Here is a 23773-nt window from a genome sequence, read left to right as displayed (position 1 = left end):
ACTATTGGCAACCATGACGGTGTTGTCGTATTTATAGAAAATGATTACATTTTCATAGATGATTTTCTCTACATGACTCTCCTTATGAAAAAGATTGCAAGCACAATACCTGGATGTGAATTCTTGTCACTGGCGGCTACTGAACCATCTAATGATGATCAGACCACGGTAGAAGTAATGGCTTGGGATCCTAACCTTCATTCGGGTGTCTTAGCGTTCGATCTCTCCGCGTGGAATAGCATTGTATCCCATTATGACTTATTTTGTGATATAGACGATTATTCGTGGGCCGAATCTTTGTCCTACTTGTCTTTGAATCGCATAGACGGCGACAAGTACAGAGTGATGTCGAGTAAGTTTCCCCGAGCGTATAAATCCGACAAGTGCATAGTCTTTGGAGCATTCATAGAGTGTGACGTCCAGACAGGCGTTCATCAGATTTATAATTTGCAAGACCGGGTCAGCAGCCATTTGTTCCCGACGTATCTCGAGATGTTCGTGGATATTGAGTTTGAGGATCTGTTCACGAGCTTCGATTACGCGGACGTAAACGGTGGTTGGAGCGATCCGAGAGACAAAGAGTTTTGCAGAAATCTGACCGTTTTTAAGATCAAGAAGGAGATAATGCGAATGCATCACCAGTTTGACGGTGTTCTGGAATAAATTTTTATTTTTGATTGGGCAGTTTTATTGATTGTCCGTTAATGAGCTCGGCCACGGTGAGAGCGGTGTTGAAGTGCTAAGCTAAGCATGACAAAGTATGACGAGGGTTAAAGAGACGCGGCTTCATTAAAATCTGATGAATGTACGAGTGCCTTTGAAAGATGCGACATAAGTAATAAGTAGTAGATAGAACATATTAGTGAATTCAGCTTGATGCTAACGAAACTTCAAAGTGATTAACGATTACTTTGATTGCAGGTTTTTTTATAAGAACGTCATGCTTAGGTAGGTTGCGTCAGTTGAATACCTAAATAGTAAGTACTATTCATAAATTAACCCTCCTTGGACAGTCGGGTAAAAGCTATGAGTTAGGTAGGTAGTTTTTGAAGTATAAAAAGAGATGACACATTTCAAATGTATAAATATGGTTAAGTCTATCTAGAGATAGGTACCTATGCCTCCTTTATCTCCAAGTCCTCATTTATAAATACAACCAACTTTATTTGTGGACTTAATTTAAACTTAGTTTTATCTTACACTTACTCCTGTCAGAACAGAACCACAAAAAACTCAACTATATTTTTAAACCATGAAACTGTTCAACTTTATTTTTCCTAGGTTTTATTCTGAAGGAAAGTACAACAGCAAGTTTATTTTAAACTTAGAGTGGCATTTGCTATTTATAAAACAGAGAAAAATGCGGGGAAAGCTTTTCCCCTCGAAGGCACACTGCTATTGAGGTGTTTAAGCCATGTATAAAAGACGTTGCGTGTGCATAGGTCGGGAGATGGACATGGTTTCAACAGTCAGCCTAGGAGCTGATTAGTTGACAATGCACAATTATTAAAGTCTGAGACAAAGAGGATGACAGTGTGGGAAGGCGCGTGGCGGCCGGCGCGGGGGGCGACTTGCGCGCGCACCCTCGCCCGGCCGCGAGCAACGAGCAACAGTCTGCTCGCGTGAAGCTCGCGGCACGCCAGACGACCACGCGTAACCATGACCCATGGTAAGCACTATACCATCATAAACCTCACGATAACCCCGCGAACGCCTAAACGCGCTCAGACCCACCCGTATTGTTGACATAAACGCGGTGCCATCGCACTTTTCTGTGATGATTCCGAACTTATTTTCATTATTTATTTACGCTGCGCTAGAGATACGGAAAGGACTAATTCGATGTTAATACATGATTTAAATTCTCCATGTCGGATGATAATTAATTTATGAAAAAAAAAAATTTCAATGACGTCAATTAGGTACAATTTCGGTACTAAATGATACTTTTCATTGGTGTGTAAGTTTATCATAAGTTTTCACTATATGAATGAGAATAGATCATTTAAAAATAATGTTACTTATAAATCTAAATATTCGGAATCAATGTGAATTTTAACTTAAGGCTAAAATCATCGGCTACGGATTTGAAATCGCTGCATGAGCATCTGCGTGGCGAAATAATTATCAGTTGCAATACAATGTTTGGTGAGTACTTAATTAATTAATTTAATTAGTATAATACTTAATTGTTAGAAGAGGTCAGATGTACGGTTTGATGGTCTGATTTCTTACGTCACTTATAGATTGTAGGTTTAAGTAGAATTAATGTATTAAAATATTTTAAAGATTTCAGGTTTGGCAGCGTTAATTAATAAAGCCTTATTAAGTTAGTCTTTGATATTATATTTCAGTTAGGACGAGTCATAGGTACCGCTTTACCCACGCTTGCCTAGGAATAATGATTAATGTCTGGGTAGAGCTAATGAAAACGTAGCGTTGAATCCGAAAACCTCAGTATATCCCGAACAAGCTTGTTGGGATCAATCTCTGTTACGTTAGGGCAGCTAAAATGATAATTATGATACATTAGCATTAGTTCAGTACAGATTGGCGATACATGGCTTTTTAGAAATTATGGGGCTACTAGGAACTATACGAATTACGAGTTGTAGGTATAGTCAGGATCAAAAGTAAGGGATCTGGCGCGTGAAAAGTATTAATTACTCTTAAATAGCTGAACAAAAAGTAAGTCTCTGAATGTAGAATAATTAGACGGTGGTGTGAAAGATACTGATATCTCTATTTGGAAAATAATTCCAGGGTGGTACATACTATTGGAACGTTGCTTCATAATTAAATACCTACTTAAAAATTTAAGATGTTTACCTCCCATGTAGGTATTTTTAAACGAACATTGTCCCAAAATCACGCAGTTCTTCTCAACTATTAACCTATCAATATGCTCCCACAGAGTTGCTATATCCTTTGTCTACGAGAGTAAAACAGAGCATTGTGTTTTGATTGCCGCAGTACTTTTATTCCACAGCCTGATAGGGTGCGATGGTTATTCAAACAGAATCACTCTACCGCAGCACACCCGCACCTGTATCTCACTAGTGATGTGCCAGGTCTAAAATTTATCCTGACAATTTTATTACGTCAGACTGCTCTCACCAGTCTCACACAATGACAAAGTGTCATAAATGTATTTTTTTATGAAAACATGACGTTTTAATGCAATTTTCACAGTTTGTTCTGAAGGTGCAGAGGTGGTCGCTATTCGCCGACTTTCGCTCTTTGCCGACTATTAAATTTTTTATACTTTTAACTATCGCTTTGCCGACGTTTTGATTTTTCATATTGTTACTTCGCATTTAGTCGACCTTCTTGCTAGAGTGTGTTCAGATATTTTTGCACTTTGGCCGCTTCGATGTATCTGATAGTGTAGGTATTCATTTCCTGTCGCCATCAGATAATTATATATTATGCTCAAAAATAAGTTCTTGCCCTATGACGGACTTTTTGCAATGGATTTTATATGCCAGTTTTCACCACATTGCCTTTAAGTACTTAAATACTCTATTTATATCCTTGGAGGATATAATCAAACGGAGACGCCATGTCTGTAATTTTCTGTACAAAACAGTCTGCCGATTTTTGCGGGGGAGGGGAACGTCAAATGTATGCGTAACGTAAAAATAGCCATGTCAGATAAACGTCAGTCCATACATTGTGTATGACCGTTGGCCGCCTATTTTCGACAGAGGGGAAAGCCTGTTAATGGCTACTCCGTTTAGTTGTATCCTCCAAGTTTATATCAAATATCAGTTAAAATATTATGATAATTTTAATATTCCAGTAAAAAACAACCTTAGCACAGATTATATTATAATCGGTACCTTAGTAAAAATTTTAGGTTACCTATGTGTAAAATGCTAACAAATCTGTCATGTTTGTAACAATATTTGCCATTTTTATTGAAATATTTACATACGAATATTGGAAGACAAATAAAAGCTGAGTGTCTCTAAGGCACCACATCACTATACTGAACGACAATTTTAGCGCATTGCGTTTATTTTGCGACGAAATTGCTATTTGCTTTTACTGAAATAAAAATAAATTGTTACCTTTCCATCGAAACATAAAAGAAAAGTCGAGTCTCGCAATACTCGCACCTGAACATTGTTTTGACGTGGAAGTAGCCATTGTAACTCTAGTTTTAAATAAGGATCCATAGAGTCGTTAAAGCATTAACACAGACTTAGCTCTAGCTCTAGACATAGCATAGTCGCGTTACCCCCTCTGCCACACATACGGTAGCGTTACTTCATCTTCGAGTCAATCCCGTGCCGTGATCGGTCCGTGTCTTTGAACGGACCAATCACGGCACGGAATTCGCTCACCTCGTCCCCCCGCACCCCCGTATTTTTGGCAGCATCGGTTTCATGAAAGAATTGGCCTAAGCTCAGTCTAGAGGTTGGATTGTCAGTGAGCATTAATGACGATTATATTTTATGGCAAGCACTGAATGAATGTAGGCATTACTCATATATTTTCCTCACACCAGCTCGTAAAGGTTCTCTTTATTCTTCAAAAACTGATAAGAATGTTGTTATTCACAACAGTGGCAAAGTAATTTGAAGCAAGTTTAAAGATAAAGATAAAGATAAAAGATAGTTTATTCAAGTAGGCATAATTACAATGCGCTTATGAACGTCAAATAAAGCTAGGTAGACCGGCTCCAACCCTACACCTCTGCCCCGAGAAGATTTAAATCCCCCCTCAATTGGAGGAGGGTATCCCATTATGGGACCGGCAACAAACTCGGCGGGACACATCTTTTCAAAAATAATTACATCTTATAATTAACATGCATTACGAGAAAATAAGGAAAAAAAAATACAATTTAAATTACTATAGAATTCATGCAATTATACACATAAGGTGTAATAGAAATTGAGATGATTGATTGATTGTTTTTTGAGTTGTTTACGCATGGCTGGTGGAATGGACTTTTAAGTTATGATTTTGAATGATAGATCTTTTGATTTGTAATATTAAATAAATACATTTTAACAGTTATGAATTGAAACCCTCGCAATGCTCAAGAGTCACGAATTGAAATAGAATTGAACCACGAGCGTAGCGAGCGAGCGTTGCTACGCTCGTGGTTCAATTTTAGAATCTATCGCTTTCTCAGGAGTTAAACAACAACTTTGCCCCCTTGTAAAATAAATATTTAGCTATTGTCTGAGGCATATTGTTACTTACTAACTAGATATCTGGTGAGATTAGAGCCAGTTGCTGATTAGTTTATTTAAGTAAATAAGAAATAATATATTATTACATTGATTTGAAAAGCATACCATTTCAGCTTTGAAGTAAACTAATCACCTAACAAAAACGGCGTGGTCTGACAGAAGCCCAAAAGTTTCTACTGTCCCTCAAAATGTTTAACAAAGCGGCCGTATCGATTTCCGTTAATCAAGCGAAATTCATGGCCGTAACTTACGGATTCATATCCAACTGATAAAAGCCAACACACTTTGATGTCAGTCTATTGTAACCTCAATTTGTTTTGTAAATATCTTCTCTATTTTACGCCAAGCGTTTTCGGGTATTACTTAGAACGTAATGGAATTTATTGACTAAATAAACACTAGGTACTCTTTTAGCTTATTTACTTAAGCGATCAAAGCTATATATTTGTAATTCAGCACAGGTAAAAGATACGATTAAAGCTTACAAAGCATCTTACTGGCCCTTGCTAATAATAGCTTCTTATCTTCTGTCTTTTATCGCATAAATTCGATTTGATCTTTAGCTGTGATCAGCTAAATAAACCCTGACTAAAGAGTTTTGTAAATATGTACAAAGAAATTTTTAGTAGGTAGCCATACACCAATGTCTTTATTTTTAATCCTTTAAGTGAATTTTAAAATTATCATCTACATCTATGATTGTTATCTGTGTATCTCGCCTGCAGTTATATAATAATGATATTGATATCAAAAACAGATTAAAATGTGATTTTAAGGCTTGAATAGACCCCTAGAGCTATGTAATCAATAGTATTGCTCTGCACCCTATCTAAAATCCTGCTAATTTATTGTAGATTTAAATAACGATCACTGAGCGAAGCCGCGGATGGACAGACAGACGGACGGACTTGGCGAAACTATAAAAGTTCCTAGTCAATTACGGAACCCTAAAAAAACTTTGCAGGGTTTCGTCGGAAACGGCTACGCACTTACCGTTGCTTGATAAACAAAGTGTTACAAGATAATGAAGAGGTACGGAGGTCCATTCTAAAATTATTTACATGTGTAGGTAATAACAAACCTATATGCCTCTCATAACTTGTCGCTTATACTTTTACGTTGGCGCGACCGAGAGTTATGTTCTAAAAGATGAATAAAAAAGTCTTAAAGCCAAATCTCATAACAAAATTGATGGCGCCACCTATGCAAACCTTTGACAGTGGCTACCTCTTTGAGGCCCAAAGCGTGTTTATGAATTTATTTACCATGACTGTATTTGCGTGTAAACAAAACAGATGATGTAATACTACTTTAAACAAATCTACTCTGATATTACCGGGAACAGCGCGAAATTCCCGAAATGGAGCTAATTCCCGCAGTACATCACTAATGAGAGCATTCACCCGTTGAGACGTTATAATTAACTACTATTGCTGGGATTAGCTCGCTTTGAAATCTGACCGGGCCTCTTAGATTAAGTACGTGCCTTTAGCCAAGAGTTTCCTACATTGTAGACACTTTCTTTTGTTTTCAGCGTACTCTACTTATGCATTTTGATATTGATATTGATATTGATATTGATATTTATTGAAAACAAATTTTACAGCATTACAGCTAACACCAATGCACTGTAAAATTAAGTATTAAAATTAAGTAAGTAATAATAAAGCGATTAATAAGCTACCTATTGCATGTTTAATTCGCAAAAACGTAAAATATCTTTAAAAAGTTTACGACTTTGGTCGGCAAACAAGTCGCAGTCAGGTGCAAAAGATAAAAGATTATTAAGGAGTGTCCGGGAACGGACAATTGGAGAGTACTGGTGTGCAGTCGTGTGAAAGGTTCCATTATCTAGGAGGCGATGGCCACGACAACGTAGGTAGTTGTCGGGAACAAACAAGGTAGTCGTTTTCGCCACCAAGTCTAAGCAGTCTGACTCTCCCCTTAATATTTTAGATATAGCAGACATTAGATTAACATTACGCCTTATCTCGAGGGAGTTAAAGCGTAGCATACCGAGTAAAAATTTGGTTGGGTATAAAAAGGGGTAATACCCGTAAGTTTTTTTATACAAGAAGCGGAGAAAAGCTTTCTGTACCTTTTCTAAAAGCAAGGTGTAGGATTTTTCATGCGGGTTCCAGATTAAAGAGCCCGATTCAATTTTAGTTCTAACTAATGTAATGTATAATAGCTGAACTACTTTGGGATCATTAAAGTTTTTTGAATTACGGATGATGAAGCCCAGTTTTTTATAACAATCTTTAGCGAGAGATGTTATATGCTCGTTAAAAGTAAGTTTAGAGTCAAACATTATGCCAAGATCTTTAACTGTGTTAACCCGAGTGAGTGGAATATGGTCTAGCAAATAATCATTATGAAATGGAGAGTGAGCACGGCTAAAAGTCATTACGCTGCACTTAGATAGATTAAAGAGTAATTTGTTTTTCTTACTCCAGTGGAGCAGTGCATCAATATCTTGCTGTAGTAGGTCACAGTCGGTGGAGTTATTTATGCAACGAATTAGCTTCAGATCGTCAGCGTAGAGTAATGTGCATTTTATTTGATTGATTAAACTAACTTAGTAGAAGTACAGGTGGGTTAATCAACTTTTTCTTGTCACACGTTGCTATGGTTACGGTCACCTGAGTCACTCTTAAAATTCTAGGTTTTTCGTATTTAAATGAACCAAACTTGCATTTTATGGTAGTTATAAGACCTTTCCATAATGGGACATCTACTGAGCATGTTAGTAGAACATGGTACAGCAGTTCTTCTAACAATCTATGTTACAATTGTCTCCTCGCTGATGGGACAGAACAACAACAAGAAATAGTTGATACAAATACACCAATGTCTTTATTTTTAATCCTTTAAGTGAATTTTAAAATTATCATCTACATCTATGATTGTTATCTGTGTATCTCGCCTGCAGTTATATAATAATGATATTGATATCAAAAACAGATTAAAATGTGATTTTAAGGCTTGAATAGACCCCTAGAGCTATGTAATCAATAGTATTGCTCTGCACCCTATCTAAAATCCTGCTAATTTATTGTAGATTTAAATAACGATCACTGAGCGAAGCCGCGGATGGACAGACAGACGGACGGACTTGGCGAAACTATAAAAGTTCCTAGTCAATTACGGAACCCTAAAAAAACTTTGCAGGGTTTCGTCGGAAACGGCTACGCACTTACCGTTGCTTGATAAACAAAGTGTTACAAGATAATGAAGAGGTACGGAGGTCCATTCTAAAATTATTTACATGTGTAGGTAATAACATACCTATATGCCTCTCATAACTTGTCGCTTATACTTTTACGTTGGCGCGACCGAGAGTTATGTTCTAAAAGATGAATAAAAAAGTCTTAAAGCCAAATCTCATAACAAAATTGATGGCGCCACCTATGCAAACCTTTGACAGTGGCTACCTCTTTGAGGCCCAAAGCGTGTTTATGAATTTATTTACCATGACTGTATTTGCGTGTAAACAAAACAGATGATGTAATACTACTTTAAACAAATCTACTCTGATATTACCGGGAACAGCGCGAAATTCCCGAAATGGAGCTAATTCCCGCAGTACATCACTAATGAGAGCATTCACCCGTTGAGACGTTATAATTAACTACTATTGCTGGGATTAGCTCGCTTTGAAATCTGACCGGGCCTCTTAGATTAAGTACGTGCCTTTAGCCAAGAGTTTCCTACATTGTAGACACTTTCTTTTGTTTTCAGCGTACTCTACTTATGCATTTTGATATTGATATTGATATTGATATTGATATTTATTGAAAACAAATTTTACAGCATTACAGCTAACACCAATGCACTGTAAAATTAAGTATTAAAATTAAGTAAGTAATAATAAAGCGATTAATAAGCTACCTATTGCATGTTTAATTCGCAAAAACGTAAAATATCTTTAAAAAGTTTACGACTTTGGTCGGCAAACAAGTCGCAGTCAGGTGCAAAAGATAAAAGATTATTAAGGAGTGTCCGGGAACGGACAATTGGAGAGTACTGGTGTGCAGTCGTGTGAAAGGTTCCATTATCTAGGAGGCGATGGCCACGACAACGTAGGTAGTTGTCGGGAACAAACAAGGTAGTCGTTTTCGCCACCAAGTCTAAGCAGTCTGACTCTCCCCTTAATATTTTAGATATAGCAGACATTAGATTAACATTACGCCTTATCTCGAGGGAGTTAAAGCGTAGCATACCGAGTAAAAATTTGGTTGGGTATAAAAAGGGGTAATACCCGTAAGTTTTTTTATACAAGAAGCGGAGAAAAGCTTTCTGTACCTTTTCTAAAAGCAAGGTGTAGGATTTTTCATGCGGGTTCCAGATTAAAGAGCCCGATTCAATTTTAGTTCTAACTAATGTAATGTATAATAGCTGAACTACTTTGGGATCATTAAAGTTTTTTGAATTACGGATGATGAAGCCCAGTTTTTTATAACAATCTTTAGCGAGAGATGTTATATGCTCGTTAAAAGTAAGTTTAGAGTCAAACATTATGCCAAGATCTTTAACTGTGTTAACCCGAGTGAGTGGAATATGGTCTAGCAAATAATCATTATGAAATGGAGAGTGAGCACGGCTAAAAGTCATTACGCTGCACTTAGATAGATTAAAGAGTAATTTGTTTTTCTTACTCCAGTGGAGCAGTGCATCAATATCTTGCTGTAGTAGGTCACAGTCGGTGGAGTTATTTATGCAACGAATTAGCTTCAGATCGTCAGCGTAGAGTAATGTGCATTTTATTTGATTGATTAAACTAACTTAGTAGAAGTACAGGTGGGTTAATCAACTTTTTCTTGTCACACGTTGCTATGGTTACGGTCACCTGAGTCACTCTTAAAATTCTAGGTTTTTCGTATTTAAATGAACCAAACTTGCATTTTATGGTAGTTATAAGACCTTTCCATAATGGGACATCTACTGAGCATGTTAGTAGAACATGGTACAGCAGTTCTTCTAACAATCTATGTTACAATTGTCTCCTCGCTGATGGGACAGAACAACAACAAGAAATAGTTGATACAAACATAACTAATTACATTAATTTAGATTTGTTTTCGAGGCCATTTAGTTTTAAACTTAAATTGATTTAATACCTTTAAGTTTAAATTTAAACTGTCCCGAAAGAGTTATATCTCTTTTTCTAAAATATGGTATCGGCGTATCGCAATCTGTACGATGTCGCTACCATGGTATTAAAAAAGGTAGATATATTGTACTAAGTTCGCACAAAGTGGATTATCCGAGCTTATGGTGAGATCGCCGTTATCAACGGCTATCGCATAGGTATCATCAAGCGGGGCCGGGCGTTGTACTTAGTTCTACCAGTATTACTGGAGCCTTGAGATCTGCATGGTTGTCATAGTAAGTCTGCATGGTTGTCATTATCATAGTAGGTAAGTTTTTTGTCAAAAATTTCATAATTGATAAAAGCATTTATCGTTGATTGTACTTTTCTTTCAACAGGCAACAATACCTGCTAATAGAAATAATTGTAACAAGCCCAAACACAATTAAGTTGCGTTGTTACATATACATACGTAGCTAAAAGATCATATATTACAAGGTAAATAAAAGCTTGTACTTAATATATGATGTAGTTATATTTCGTACATAGAGTTATACTGGTATTAGGTAAATCTTACGTCACATTCGGCAGAAAACACGAGCCTTGGCACAACTGTAGCTTTTTCATATAGCGGGCTGGTGTGACTCTTAAGAGTGTTGCTGTTAGTACTACTACGGTTATTAAGGTCACTTGTACAGTAGTTTGCTTGTAAATGCTCGTCTCCGCCCGATAGGTAACTGGAGTATTGTTCCCAGTGTTTGCGCCTGCCGATGATTCAGTTTCGCTTTATCTAATAAACGCTTCGGGCGTGAGCGGACACTCTTTTTTGGGATAGATTGTTCATTTAAATTAAACTGGTTAGCTTTTTGCAAATGCTCGTCTCCGCTCGATAGGAATGGGAACGTAACGTTCTGAGAGTTTGCAGAACTGCTGATGGAACCATTTCGCCTTATCTAACGCGTCGCCGAGTCTGTGGCCGAGTCGCTGGCACGCGTCGGGCGTGAGAGTGACTCGGCCATAGTTTTGTCAAAAATAAGGCAATATTCGGTTTTGCTGTAGCTTCAGGATTTTAAAAGGCTAAGACTGAACGCATCGAAGACATTGTAAATAATGCTGCCGATGTCTACAATAATATTATTGCTCCCACGTTCGAGAATTTCTGTTTTTCCCTAATGAGGAGGACATTTACTAAAAATTTCGAGCACGACACCGAATCAGTCTCTTTATGTTTTAACCCATACGATAAACCCAAAATGAAGAATGAGGTATTAGCAGTTTATAGTCAAGAGCGATAGAAACTTTCTTTTGGATTCTCGTAATTTCGATCAATAAAAATGATTAAGTATTTCAAGAATAATTTAAGAAGTACTTTGACTGCTTCCTTTTGATTGCCATATTTATGTTGTTTTTTTTTGGTTTATTAGTTAACCAGGGAGGAAAAAAACGCAGGTTTGTATAGAGAAAAGACTATCCATTTTCCTTTTTTCGTGATGTAGTTGACGTTTTGCAGTTTATTAATTTTATTCCTTTAATTGTTATACACCGCGGGATTTAATAACCCAAAAAATTTAAACCGTTATTTTTGACGACAGTACGAGTATGAAGTAATAATTTACTGATTGTCACGCAAGATAAAATCTTAAAAATTTGATTGACTCATTTTGTCATTAGTAAATGACAAATGTCATTTAAGTGACATCAATTTCAAACTATCAGCCAGTTATCGTGAAGGTAAATAGTTTGCACTCTCGCGATTGAGAAAAGAACAAAATTTCGGTAGCGAAACCTTTTAGTAGGATAGATACCAAACTGGCTAATAAGAGTAATAAGTAATAACCATGCAGTGCGTCTGCGTGTAAAATTAGTTGGTGGCTACGTCACGCATTAGGGTGTGTTAGAATTGAGATTTTTTAACTTGTGATTTGTTTTAAATAATTAATATCTCTTAAATTATGGGTTTTTGGACTATATGCTATATAACTTTATATACTCTAATTAGGCTCTAAAATCGTTGGTTTAAATCTTTCGGGTTATTAACGCCCACGGTGTATGACAAAAGATGTAAGCAACTCCGATCATAGATTGTCTATTAAAAACATGTCTGTGGACGGAGTGATCCGGTGGAAGGCAAACGCAATTCCATTAAAGTAATGCGGAAATAACGTTTTCACCTCAGCAGCTCGAACAAGGGTACTTTGCTACTTAAAAACAGTGAGCAAAATCGCATTTTGCTCACTGAGTGAGACAAAATGAGCAAAATGCGATTTTGCTCACTGTTTTTAAGTAGCAAAGTACCCTTGTTCGAGCTGCTGAGGTGAAAATTTAATTGTTGGTATATCTTAAGAAAACATGAGTGAATAGAGGTAAGTGATGAAGAAGGAATACATTTTTCGGGTTCTCTAATATGTTCTCACTGCTGAGGTGAAAAATGTTGTGTACTACACGAGATCATGGTTTAAACTTACATTATCCGGGAACAACCTCTGCTCTTGTTAATAAAAATATAGTATTTATGTGCACAAAAATTTATAACTATCTCCCTAACGAATTGAAGGAATTGGACTTACCACAATTCAAATCAAAATTATTTAGATGGTGTTTAGAAAAAATGTACTACAGCAATTCGGAACACTTTGCCATTTCGCAATGAAGCAATAATGTAAATATAGATATAATAAGTTCTGTAAATATAGTTGTAAGGTTATTTAATTTGTATGTCTGTAATAGGCTGAAAATGGAGACACTAACTATAGAATAAGATCATTTATGTATACCCATTTCTTTACAAATAAATATATTTCATTTCATTTCATTTCATCAAAGTTATTTACATCTCGTGCGCTTTTGAGTTCCTTACTACGCTCAAGATTCTAAATTAGATTCACTCGCTACGCTCGTGAATCTATTATAGAATCTTTCGCTTGCACGGGACTCAAAATAAGCACTCGAAGAAATATCAAACTTTGATCACTTGTTGTACAAATAACTATTGTACAACAAGAGATCAAAGTTTGATATTTCTTCGAGTGCTTATTTTGAGTCCCGTGCAAGCGAAAGATTCTATAATAGATTCACGAGCGTAGCGAGTGAATCTAATTTAGAATCTTGAGCGTAGTAAGGGACTCAAAAGCGCACGAGATGTAAATAACTTTGATCTCGTGTAGTACACAACATTTTTCACCTGAGCACAGTGAGAACATACCTATTAGACAACTTGAAAAATGTAATCCTTGTTCATCACTTAATATCTGCACTCATGTTTTCTTAAGATATACAAACAATTAAGTTTAATTACCGCAATGGAACACAAAAACAAAACGTAATAATAAATTCCATTAAAATAATATAGAAATAACAAACATTAACTGACACTTCAAACTTTTTTTTGTAAAAAAAATCTTTGTAAGATACGGTCCGAATTGCGGATACGTACTATTTGTCAACTATGGTAGAAATTCTTAAAAGTAAAATAATTAATTTTGCGTGATGATCTGCGTATTTTTTGAGTTCGTTATTTTAATTGTACAATAAAATACCTAAAATATAGTATTTTATCAGTTTTTATCAAATCTTAAACTTTATTTTTATTTATTAATTATTAAGAATTCATACTCGTACGTGGTTTGGAACGATGCGGTCTGAAGTTTTTCGGGGGTCTATTATAAACCGTGAATATACTGTTGAATGTCGTTTTAACTTTTTTTTGTCTGTTTCTTTTTGCTAACAGTGTGAAAGGGACAGAGATAATAGAACCCAAGTATTTCGAAGTTTTATTAGACCCCGCATGTTGAAATGACATTTGACTATAAAGGTCACTTGAATGTCATTTTGTCTCACTCAGTGAGCAAAATCGCATTTTGCTCACTGTTTTTAAGAATCAAAGTACCCTTGTTCGAGCTGCTGAGGTGAAAATAACTATTGTTTCCGCTGTCGCTGATTACACGATGCGCCGTAAGATGCTGGGAGTCTTAAGAAAAGGCAATATACTGGGTGTAAAAGCTTTTTAAACGTAATCACAGTTTGTTGTAGTAGCTAAGTGGCCTAGTTTTCCGTCTTGATATATTTTTATAAGCTTATTTAGTCTCTCCTCTGTAAGTAATAAGCCTAGTTTTCCTTCAGTCAAATGATGTCCTTTATATACATTATAACCAGAGTAACTAGATCAGTCATGTTTGGGGTTCCGAAGAATCCGAAGTCAACAAGGAACCCTTATAGTTTCTCCATTTCCGTCGGTCCGTCTATCCGTCCGTAGAAAACTGCTTTTTGGCATTGGTATATACACAGAACAAACGGGCCAACAAAGTGGTAAAACAAATTATATGCAAAATGCGACTGGAAAAATAAACTATACTGTTATGGAAAATCCATAACACCACAACTTGTACCTAACGATCGCGTCAGCTGAAGAAAAAAATGTATATTTTTAAAGGACAAAGTGTGTATATGGGTAGGTACTAAACATACTACTGCTATATTTCGCTGCTGTTGTATTTCGCGTTAGACCCGTCTATAAATGTGAGTTAATATACTACTGCTTAAATTACAATATTTACATTTGGCTTTGCCGCGAGCAACTGAGGAATCGTACCGCACATACGAGTAGGAATGAAGTATGTACCTAAGCTGATACACGTAATACATATGTACTACTGTAATGAACACCGTACTAAATGTATGGTACAATTCAAAGTATCAGGTACTTACAATTCAGTTCAGTTTAAATTATTTTAATCGGATTTATATTGGTATTAAGGCGGGAAATGCGGGTTGATATAATTTGAAGCTTAACACATGGGAATCTGTTATTTTCGCAATTGGTATAAATATGCGAAAGTTTTTATAGAGCGCTTTTAGGTCCGTATTCTGCTGCGCGGGTAAAGCCCGATTTAATTTAATAAGGTCTCATAAGACATGAGCGTTGAGTCTTTGACGCGCTTAATGGGCCATTTTATTTAAAGTTGTCCGTTACACTTTTTTTTTTCAAAATTGGGATTTTTTATGTTATTTTTACTCAGAATCATGAGCTCTTTTGATCCTAATAGGAGAAAAAAAGTGTCCCAAGATTTCCATACATTTTTCGATTTTTACATTCAGAAACCGCCGTACAAAGTCTATGAAAAATGGTACCTAACGGAATGGGAAAAAAACCTTGGGGCACTTTTTTTTCTCCTATTAGGATAGAAAAAGAACTCGTGATTCTGAGTAGAAATAACACAGAAATTCACAAATTAAAAAAAAAATAAGTGTAGGGGACAACTTTAAATAAAATGGCCCTTATAATCCTGTAGCGCCAGATGTGAAATGTGAATGGCGCCTGGACAACTTTCACACCGTGCAAAAAAATATAGTAAAGTCTATTTCTATAGGTACCTATCATTTCTGTATGCTCCCCTTCCACAGATTTGAGCGAACACACAGAAAGAATAATATAAGGCCATAAGTGTGATGAAAAGTAGCAAGCATGTGAGCTTATTCCAAAACGAGTTTGTAGCGCTCCTTCTTCATTCTTATTTCCTGTTACCACAAATGTTGATATAAATTGAATTGCCGTCTATTATATTACACGGATAGGCAGGAAATTGTTTGACTCATAAAAAGAGACATTTTAATAAATTACGCGGCGATAAATTAAGCCTTTGGCCTCCCAAAGTCATTACTGAAAGGGGAAACAATTGATTTTAAGGATGTCTCCGGTGACGAAGAAAAAATTAAGTAGTGAGAGACCCGGGGCTTCATATTCGAGGAAAGTGTTTTCTTTATTTATAAATCGTATGCCTATACGGCGCTTTTATAATGTTGTCGGGTTTTTTTTTAATTTGTCACACAGCTCTGCTTTGAATATGACAACGAACTTCATTACGTTTAATTAGTAAGGAATCGGGATGTTTAAAAATACCTGTGATACGTCTGTTAACCTTATATACGTTCATAAATAGGTATCATATAAAGCATAACTTCAACCTCATGATTGCGGCTGCTACAAACGCTCTGTTAATTTTACATTAATTTCCACAGCTGTTTGCTAAAGCAATGTACAAAGTTAACTGTAGGTAGATAGTTAAGCTGCTCGCGGGAACGTTTATTGAAAATGTATTGCACATTAAAATTAAGTACCTACCTACTCAAGGGACAAAAACTATCCAAGTAATTGTAGTAATCGTAATTGGGCCATTTTATTTATAATTTGTACACTAAACTTTTTTCAGAATTTTGAAATTTTTATGTTATTTCTATTCAGAATCTCGAGCTTTTTCGATCTTAATTAATAGGAAAATAAAGTGTCCCAAAATGTCCATACATTTTTCGATCTTTCCATTCCGTTACCGCCATACAAAGCCTATGAAAAGTGGTAACGGAATGGAAAAAAACTTGGGACACTTTTTTCTCCTATAATGATCGAAATAGCTTGTGATTCTCAATAGAAATAACATACTTGAATTCTAAAATCTGAAAAAAAAAAGTGCATTGTACAACTTAAATAAAATGGACCCAACTACTACTAACCGAAACTAATTTCTTTCATGATAAAAAAGCTCTCGAATCCCTGTACTTACGCAATTAATAATAGATCAGTGTATCGTAATCTACATAATTTTCATCTCATAAATAAATAATAAGACAGGCTTGTTTGGAATAGCTATGAAATGAATAGCCTTCGCGTGGAAGCTAAACTGTCGGCAATATTCCATTCAGCGGGTAATTAGGCATGTTAGGCCAAGTAGAATATTTCTTTCTACATATAGCTGTATCCATACGAGCTGGGAAACGGAAAACCGACCGATTGATCAGGAAAATAATTGGCATCATCTCGCGTCTAGCGTCCAACTCCACACGTACACAATTCATATCACCAATTTGCATTCCATAGATACTAGCTTCGAAAATAGGCATTTTTGTGTCCGCACCTGCTGATTTGATCGGGGAACCAAATTGGCGTTTGCGTCCGCACAGCCTGATTCGATCGGACAATTTCATCAGATTGGCGAAAAATTGTCTCGTCTGGACTCCACTTATTTTAACATTTCTTTGATATTGTTTTAACTAACTGTATGTCATCATCAAATTTGTCAAATATGCATGCGCTACGATGAAGTTGAGGTAGCTTGATTTGGAAGATCTCTATCGCTATGTATGTAGGTATAACATTTAATTACTTATTTATTTATAAGGTACAGAGCAAGCTCTATGCTATTAGCTATTAATATATTAAATCGAAAATGTATTGTTAGCGCTAAATACGGGCTGAGATAAACGCAAATGATATCAAGTATTTCATCCCTTTTGTTCCATTCTACCACAAACAGAATTTCACATTTGCGGGCGGGGAATATGTGGCTAGAGCTTAGTTAACTTTTCCCATACGAACAAAAGAAATAAAGAATGTTATTTCAAACCAAGTATAACTCCGCTCGCTACCTTTTCACGAGTATTTATCTACGTTCCGTTAAAATATAAGCACCTGAAAAATATTCGGAAAGAAGCTATAAAAATCCCAACATCGCAGTTTATTCGGTAGTAAAACGGGTTTGCTCCTTAGGGAAAGTCGCAGCTAAGATTCAGAATCCTGAAAATACTTGTTATCTTTTATTTCTCTCGGGCAAAGATAAGTTAGTAAAAAAGACAGTAATTTGCAATAAATAGCTGTGTTATGGTTGTTGTAAATGGCACCTCGAAATAACAAGAGTGATAAAACAGATAGTGTGCAGGTCTTCTTACTAGCTCCGTGACAAAACAAATACCTAGGTATAATTGAAAATGAATGTGGTACTTCAACATTATAGCCAAGTACTAACCAACTGATCATAAACCGCTCTTTCACCACGTTAGTTCCACTCACATGGTGGCAAGTCTACCGGAGTAGGTAAACCTACACTTAGCAGAAAAAACCGGCCTAGTGCGAGTCGGACTCGCGCACGGAGGGTTCCGCACCATCAACAAAAAATAGACCAACAAGCAAAAAACAAGCAAAAAAACGGTCACCCATCCAAGTACTGACCCCGCCCGACGTTGCTTAACTTCGGTCAAAAATCACGTTTGTTGTATGGGAGTCCCACTTAAATCTTTATTTTATTCTGTTTTTAGTATTTGTTGTTATCGCGGCAACAGAAATACATCATCTGTGAAAATTTCAACTGTCTAGCTATCACGGTTCGCGAGATACAGCCTGGTGACAGACGGACGGACGGACGGACGGACAGCGGAGTCTTAGTAATAGGGTCCCGTTTTTACTCTTTGGGTACGGAACACTAAAAACTTCGTCTAAAGACTTTAAAGTTTTGACGACGGTGATGATTTTTATATGAGTTTGACCATTTAACTGGTCTTTTTCTAAGATGAAACGAAAATAAAGCGTTATTAACGCTTCGGATTCTCAAATAGAATAACTGTCAGAGCCCGAGCGTTCCATTTCTCGTTAGACAGGATGATTTATTGTTCGGATGACCATTTTCTATTTGACGTTGTATGAGTGGATCCACTACTTTATCCATTCACTGCAAAGGAAATGAAATTTCTATAAAAAATAACATTTTAGGAGATACATAAGCTTTATTATCGGCTGTATTGCACTTTTATTTATACAGAATTTTAGATACTTATTAACACACCAAGATGATTTTTACGAACCTACACTTGTTCTGTATAAAATTGTACACTTAAGGACTGTAATTTTCTGTTTTACCCGGAAAACAAACATGCTCGACTTGGCGGGGGCACTGCCGTGCCCCCAGATAATCATTAGTGGACCTCGGACACTGACAACACATTTGGGTGAAATGAATTCCGAATGAACTATCTAACGTTGAACTATGTTGAATAGGGATGATGACACATGTTGAATTTTATTATAGAATCTATTAAAATAGATAGCAAACGAGCAATTTATCACAATAATGTGGATATTAAAATAAAATATTGAAAAATTACAAAAATACAGGACTTGAAAGTTTCAAAATTTAAGTTTTTTTTAACTTCCTAAAACGATAAAAGGTACCCCATTCGATTCCTTAAATTTCATCCAAACAAATATTGTATAGCAACTATATACATAAACGCAATATTTCACCGACAAACATTTTCTTGTTTTGCCCATACTACAAGATGGGCTCCCAGAGACCTTGACGTCACGTTCCCTTCTCGTTTTGTATAGGACGTTTCGCGAGTGAAGTGCGACTGTCGGACTTTGACTACAATTTCTGACTTTTGTGTTACTTTAATGCAATGCCATAAATGAAAATTAGTCATGTAGCCTATTCATAGAGGTACGCTAAACAGACCTGAAACTCAGGTTATAAATTATAATCGAATCATCAGACCAAATAGCGAGCTAGCCAAGTAAATATGCTCACATAATCAAGTTTGTGGGTGAAGTAAATGAATCCGTTTAATTGTGAGCCCAAGGCCTCGCGACCCTTCTTAGGCTAATTTAGTTAATTAACTCTGTAAACGGCTGCTTAGTCTTTATTACATCTGCCATCACACTTTCACAGGTAAATTGTGGGCAAATATTATTATGTTAGTTTTACTATCTATGTATCCAAAATGTTACCTATTTTATTTTATTGTAACTATTAAGTGTACTTCAAACACAATCTTGTATTGTTGATGAATAAATATGATATGATATAACATGTATTTGGTTACTGGATGTCAGATCATTAGACACGAGTCGAATTGATTTTTTCTTATTATTTATTTTGGAAGTATTTAAATCATGTTACAAAAAGATAGTAAAACTGTAAAAATGTTTCAGTTACGAAGTGTATCAATCGTCATCTCTCTTTTTAATAATACACTGAAAAATAATAAATACATTAATAATAATACACTTAATATTGAATTTACTTGCAAGATGCAACTGACTACAATGCTACAATGTAATTTTCATCTATTTTAACGTACTTAATTAATTACAATTGTACCCACCCAATTCAGAAATATTTAAGTGTGTATTTAAAATTGTTTTTTCTCGTTTCAGAAGAAAGTTAATTTTTATTGTTATTTACATAAAGAACCGGCAATATATACCTGCCGAGTAAATTTTAAAAAATGTCACGTGATTCTGTAGATTCATGCTTGATGTCCTTCGGTTTTTTCTTGTCCGTTCGACGTAAACTTGATTAATGGGGAACTTTCATGTCATTTTTCCCTTCCGTAATACCCGATACAAGATTATTTGCTTTAGCTGCATGCGGCCATTTATATATGGTAACGAGGTTGTTGAAAAAAAAATTTTTATCTACAGGGTGCTTCCTGTAACAGGAGCAATAAATTAAACTAAAGGCTGTACTCCTCAAACTGACCAACATTCGTTCAGCAACTTTTAAAAATTATGAATCCTTTAGACTTCCTCTTTTTCATACAAAATAAATATTGCCTTCATTGTACGCTGACATTAGTGTGTTTGACGTTGCTTGTCATGCTTTAAACATAACAAAATTTGCAATGCATTGCGTCTTAGAATAAACTTTAAAGTGTAATAAAAATCAAAACATGAGTTATGTTCAAAAGTTGCTGAACAAATTTTGGTCAGTTTGAGGAGTACAGCCTACAGTTTAATTTATTGTTCCTGTTACCGGAAGCATCCTGTATATGATGTGACTTGTGAGTGATCGTCAAGATTGTATAATAACAAAATTAAATTCAGAATCGGCCTCTTGTTTCAATATACATATGTCACTGTCAATAGGCTACTTATGCTACACATCGTCGTAGTAACTTTTTCTGCATCTAATGTATCATCAAAAAACACAACTTATTCTACCAGTCTTGTTTTAAATAGACCCTGACCTGCTACGAATTGAAAAATGCCCGATTTATATTTTATTTCAAACGCTATTTACCCAATTCCATTCGTATCTATCTGGTGTTAATTTTGACCTATTTTTTGTTTTATTGATTCAAGCAGTGATTGGAATCGCCAATGAAAGGGATCATATTCGTATTGTAGCATTCATAACCTAGTTAACCTGGAAAATTTTAATGTGAAATGTAAATTGTGGTGTGGATATACATAATAGATTTGATAAGAATGACAAGTAGGTTTCATTCTGGTGGAATAAACAATGTGACGTGAAAGGGAAACATATAACATGACTTATCCCAATCAGGCCTTATTTCCCATTTGTTTTGGAGGGCTTAAGCAAGCGTAAAAATGTGTCCCTGCGCCAATAGGTATTTATTATAGCTAATCCGAGCAAACCTTGAGTTTCTTTAGAGTGCAACCGGGAAAGACTCGCGGCAGATGACGAGGAGAGGAGTACTTATGTGTAGTATTTTTATGAGCAATCTAAATATTAGCTGGGAAACTCCACAAACTCGTATTATGTAAACATCGTAAACAGAGGAGCCGTTATTTTTCCTTGTAGACAAACACGAGATACTGTCTTGAGTAATGACTACTTTGTTTATAGCATTCATTGGCGAAATTCCTTGCTAGGTGATATATATGTCTGCGCAGTGTATAGTTAGATAAAGTAACAGTAATCTTTCTCCAAAGATTAAGTGGAGTAAAGTGTTTACTATAAGAAACTATAGTGGAATTCAATCTAGTAAGTATTTATTTTATTTTTGGCACAAAACAAATCCGTCACACAGAACCACACTTTGTAACAATCCACACCATGGCCAACTATAATTAGCTACTTTCTCATCAAGAGTTGTAGAGGCAGACAGAGGTTTTCTTTTTTATATAATATAGAATACTGTTTGTTAATCTACTTAGTGTGGTTCAAGGAAGAAAGGTTTTTATTATACTTACCATCATAGATATAGGTATGTACATAGGATAGACGTTTACAACATTAATGATGCTCCGTAATCGCCTGCTCTAAGGTCCCACGCTTTTCTCAGAGCGGGAGACATGCCCTCGATCAGTAGATATCGAATAACAAGGTTATTTTTCAAAGGATAACAGAAACATTTAAACAAAAGAAAATCGAATTACGGATATGTATACGTGACTGTTATCATAACCTCAATAGAGTTTTAGGTGCCAGCACCAATAGAACTTCGTAATGGTATTAAGAAATTATGAGTACCTACACTCTAAAAAATGAAGACCAACTAAGAGCAGTTTTCTCTTAGTTGACGTTAAGTTAATTATAACAATAACGATCTTATATAAATCAAAGAAAGCTGATTACTTAAAACAATAAGTGTATCTGTGATTGAACTAATAAAGTAGGTATGTTATTAATCCTAACAATTGTATACTTTGCATCTATCATTAACTTGTTGGCATAATTATGTAACGTAGGTTGATTCAATCCTTAACAAATTAATTAAAACAGATAAATGTGTTAATAGTTATGAACATTTTAATAGTTTATGTGATAATTTTCTCTTTGTTGATTTACATAAGACTTGGTATTTTAATCAACTAAACATATAATATTTAGAACAACGAAGATAAAACATTCAATCCCATTATGGTCAAGTTATCGTATTAATTACGAAACTAATATTCCATTCTATTAAGAATTATTTGTTAAATAGATTTTCTTCATAATTAAATTAAATAATCAGTTAATCCGTTCAATCAAGAGATAAGTAGGGGGGCGCCGGTGCACCCGCGTTCCTCCCCGCCCGCGCCCCTGCGGCGTCTGAGAACGTGCAAGCCGGACTAGTCTCAACCTCAACGTTCAACATTCAACTACTTAGTCATTCAAGTACGCGTCAACGAAATAAACTTTACTTGTGCCTTTATTTCACGGCAAGCCTGGAACAGTGAACGTGTTACCTTTGCTTTGTGTACCTAATGTATAATAGTGTATGTGCAACATGGAGCAAGTGCTAATCTAACCTAACCCCTTAACTGACAGCAGTTCAAATGCGTTACGCATACCACCCGGCGCGGGGACGGGCCGGGATGGTTATGTGGGAATCCCTGTTGTGGACTAATGAGACCCCAGGTCTACCCAGTAAAACCCCTGTTGGCCGCCTCAAGGCTTTAAGGCGAGGTACGGGAAATGATCGGGACCATGCTTCCGAAACCCCGTCAGCGGCTGTCCGAACTGCGGACTCGACTTCGGAGGAACTGTTTCCCTTTACTTCTCTAAGAGTGCGCCATTTTTTGCGCATTGGCCATCCCAGGGACCCTCGTGTAGGCGATAGACGTCCCCGAGCCTGCCGCCAACGGGTACCCATAAGGGGAAAATCGACGGTTGTACGCCAAACGGTCATTATATTTGTAGCCCGTTTTAAATGTTAATTATAATATATATGTAAAGTATGTAAAAGAAAGTTCGATTTTTAAATGTAAAACGTTTAGTTTTCTAAATGTTTAGATGAATAAATAACATCTTATTATATATATTTTTTGTTTTATTCATTTACCCCCTTTTCATAAAACTTTACTTTGTTAAATTTGAATCTCAATTGTTTAATCAGTTCAACTATGAAGCTTGTTGTTTGTTGTTGTGTTTTATTGTACTAGTACAATTGATGAAGAATGGTATATTGTACTAGACAAGCT

The 23773-nt window shown here is 35.9% G+C and overlaps 1 protein-coding gene and 1 long non-coding RNA gene across 4 annotated transcripts in view; both read left to right on the top strand.

Moving 5' to 3' along the window:
* Window positions 1-1475: 1475 nt before the first annotated feature.
* LOC134649619 (uncharacterized) overlaps window positions 1476-23773 on the top strand; it is a 171889-nt gene continuing 149591 nt past the window's right edge. For 2 of the 3 annotated variants that reach the window (XM_063504451.1, XM_063504449.1), the window contains exon 1: window positions 1476-1669. The gene's annotated coding sequence lies outside the window, so the exon portion shown is untranslated. Of the gene's footprint in view, window positions 1670-2005; window positions 2149-23773 lie in introns of those variants that run through there. The other variant, XM_063504450.1, reaches the window with a different exon arrangement.
* Window positions 6861-9753, top strand: LOC134649843 (uncharacterized). Its single transcript, XR_010096993.1, has 2 exons — window positions 6861-7710; window positions 9435-9753. It is a non-coding gene; the product is annotated as an uncharacterized LOC134649843 (long non-coding RNA).

Source organism: Cydia amplana, chromosome 7, assembly GCF_948474715.1.
Source record: "Cydia amplana chromosome 7, ilCydAmpl1.1, whole genome shotgun sequence".
NCBI lineage: Eukaryota > Metazoa > Arthropoda > Insecta > Lepidoptera > Tortricidae > Cydia > Cydia amplana.
The sequence above is the reverse complement of the archived record's forward strand: the minus strand, read 5'-3'. Positions and strand labels throughout refer to the sequence as shown.